A 3,797-nucleotide genomic window follows, 5' to 3' on the forward strand; every position below is an offset into this window, starting at 1 on the left:
AAGTGCTGGCAGCACCTCAATGACCTCCGTTGCCTGAGCAACACCAATTGCTGCAGCTCTACAGAGCCCTTGTCCAATCCCGAATTGACTATGGGGATGTGTTTTATGGTTTGGCAGTGCCTTCAATGTTGCATTTACTCGACCCTGTGCACCACTGCGGGGTTCGACTAGCGACAGGAGCTTTTAGGACTAGTCCGGTGACCATCGTACTGGTGGAGGCTGGTGTCCTTCCATTGCAGATCAGAGGTGCACAACTGCTCGTCAGTTACACAGCACACATTTGTAATTCCCCTGAGCATCCGGATTACTGTCTCCTTTTCCCGCCCACTATAGTCCATCTCCTGGTTTGATGGCTCAGGTCTGTGCTAACATTTGCAGTTTGTGCACAGTCCCTTCTCTCCGAACTGGAGTCCTTCCCTTTACCAACTCTATATGTGATCCGTTCACGTACGCCTTTATAGTGTACACCTTGTCGCTGCTTCATGAGGACCTTTCATGTGCCCTAAGGCTCCCCGCTGTCACTTCCTCTCGATTCTTGACGTGTTCTGGGGTTCTGAAGTGGCTTACGCCGATGGCTCAATGGCTGATGGTTGCGCTGGCTTTGCCTATGTGCACGGTGGCCATATTCAACAGCATACCTTACCCGATGGATGCAGTGTATTCACTGCAGAGCTGGTGGCCATTTCTCGTGCACTTCAGTATCTCTGTTCATGCCCTGAGGAGTCTTTTCTTTTATGTACTGACTCGTTGAACAACCTGAAAACTATCGACCAGTGCTACCCTCTTCATCCTTTGGTAGCGTCCATCCAGGAGTCCATCTATGCCCTGGAACGGTCCAGTCATTCAGTGGTGTTTGTCTGGGCCCCCGGTCACGTCGGGATCCCAGGAAACGAACTTGCTGACAGACTGGCCATATGGTGATACACGGAAACTACTTCTTCAGATGGTCATCCCTGCGACTGACCTGCATTCGTTATTACAATGCAAGATTTATCAGCTTTGGGAGACGGAATGGCAAAATCTCAGTATGCACAACAAACTGCGAGCCATTAAGGGGACCACGAATGTGTGGAAGTCCTCGATGAAGGCCTCTCACAGGGACTCCATGGTTCTCTGCCAGCTCTGCATTGGCCATATCTGGGTGACCCATGGCTACCTCCTGCGACATGAAGACCCGCCTGAGTGTCGGTGCATTGCCCGGTTGACAGTTGCACATATTCTTATGCTCTGTCCATCTTTGGCTTCCCTGCGACTTCATCTTCGGTTACCTGACTTGTTATTATTGATTTTAGCAGACAACGCCTCATCGGCCGATTTGGTGTTACGTTTCACCTGTGAGGGTGGGTTTTATCATTCGATTTGAGTTTTAGTGCATGTCCTTTGCCGCTCTGTGTCCTCCACCCTAGTGCTTTTAGGGTGTTGGTTTTAACGTGTGGCAGCGTGGCTTGCTTTTCTTTTTTATTGTCGTGGTTGGCCAGTCACTGTAATGTGCTTCCTTGTTTTACCCTCTTCTAACTGTTTCTTGCATCTCTCTGTCGTTTTCTTGTCCTTTTGTTCCTTTTAGTGTTTGTTGCCTTTACTTCGTTCTTGTGGTCTTTCCTTTCTTTCCGTATTGTGTTATATGTCTCTTCTATTTTATTCTCACACTTTTGACATTATTTTATTAGAAACAAGGGACCGATGACCTTGTAGTTTGGTCCTTTTCCCCCTCTTTTAAACCAACCAACCATTCACTTCTGCAACACCAAATTCTCTTCCTGCTGCACCGCTGTTTGTGGCCTCTGCTTCATGAATCACCATTAACTTAAAAGTAGTGTCGTATTGCCTGCATGAACCAGTTGGAAACTGGGAACTTGTAGATACACTTTTCTCAACTCAATCACATCTGTGATTTGTATCCATTACTGATTGCTACTATTTACAATTCTTACGCCAGTGACAATATAAGCATACTGAATGACAATATGGAGTCCTCTCATTTCCCTATGCTGAATCGGCAGAAACCATACAACTATGGATTAACACTGTAGCCAAAGTTGAAAATCAACAGCGTTGTATAACAGTGGCAGCTTTAAGTGTTGTGGTAATCACAACAAATTTGGGAATAAACAGTCAAATATTTGTGATGAGAGAGAATCTAAATGCCATTGCAGCTTGTGAGCTATCTGTGAAGGCATAGTTTCTTTTTACAGTATTGTTTATGTATTAATTTGAGACTTTAACTTCATTTGAGTGGTCATATTGTCCACAGTTGCTATATAAATACTGAAGGCAACTTAAACCCATCTTTGCAACTACACTAAAATGGGTATTTTGTCATGAAACGTGTTGTGTTATTGAAATAAAACATCATCAGCAGTTGATAATGAAAGATACTGTTTTTACAATTTGGCTTGCTTTCTACATTGAAGAAAAAAAAATCATTACAAAAGATTTTGATTTTGCTCATAGTATTTTATGTCCAGTTTTCGCTCACATCAGGAAACACTGCCTGCTTCCATGTTTTTGAAGTATTCTTTTGTTTGGCTTTGTTGATTGCAACCTACCCATACACTGCTTTGTGGTGCTGCACTGTGTTGTGTTTTTCTACATCTACATGATTACTCTGCTATTCACAATAAAGTGCCTGGCAGAGGGTTCAATGAACCACCTTCATGCTGTCTCTCTACCGTTCCACTCTCGAATGGCACGTGGGAAAAATGAGCACTTAAATTTTTCCATGCGAGCCCAGATTTCTCTTATTTTATCGTGATGATCATTTCTCCCTACGTAGGTGGGTGCCAACAGAATGTTTTTTCAATCGGAGGAGAAAACTTGTGATTGAAACTTCATGAGAAGATTCTGTTGCAACGAAAAACGTCTTTGTTTAAATGATTGCCACTCCAATTTACGTATCATGTTTGTGACACTATCTCCCCTATTTCACGGTAATACAAAACAAGCAGCCCTTCTTTGTACTTTTTCGGTGTCACCCGTCAGTCCCACCTCGTGCGGATCCCACACCGCACAGCAGTACTCCAGAATAGGGTGGACAAGCGTAGTGTAAGCAGTTTCTTTGGTAGACCTGTTCCACCTTTTAAGTGTTCTGCCAATGAATTGCAGTCTTTGGTTTGCTCTACCCACGATATTATCTATGTGATCGTTCCAATTTAGATTATTTATAATTGTAATCCCTAAGTATGTAGTTGAATTTACAGGTTTGTGTGACTTATCACGTAATTGAAATTTAGCTGATTTCTTTTAGTACTCATGTGAATAACTTCGCACTTTTCTTTATTCAGGGTCAATTGCCACTTTTTGCACCATACAGATATCTTTTCTAAATCATTTTGCAAGTCATTTTGATCATCTGATGACTTTACAAGACGGTAAATGACAGCATCATCTGCAAACAATCTAAGACGGCTACTCAGATTGTCTCCTATGTCATTAATGTAGATCAGGAACAATCTAGCGCCTATAACACTTCCTTGGGGAATGCCGAATATTACTTCTGTTTTACTCGATGACTTTCCATCTATTACTACGAACTGTGGCCTTTCTGACAAGAAATCACGAATGCAGTCACACAACTGAGGTGATACTCCGTAGGCACGAAGTTTGATTAAAAGATGCTTGTGAGGAACGGTGTTGAAAGCATTCTGGAAATCTAAAAATATGGAATCAATTTGACATCCCCTGTCAATAGCACTTATTACTTCATGAGTATAAAGAGCTAGTTGTGTTTCACAAGAACGATATTTTCTGAATCCGTGCTGACTATACGTCAATAAATCATTTTCTTCGAGGTACTTCAT

This window comes from Schistocerca piceifrons, chromosome 2 (genome assembly GCF_021461385.2).
Source record: "Schistocerca piceifrons isolate TAMUIC-IGC-003096 chromosome 2, iqSchPice1.1, whole genome shotgun sequence".
Lineage (NCBI taxonomy): Eukaryota > Metazoa > Arthropoda > Insecta > Orthoptera > Acrididae > Schistocerca > Schistocerca piceifrons.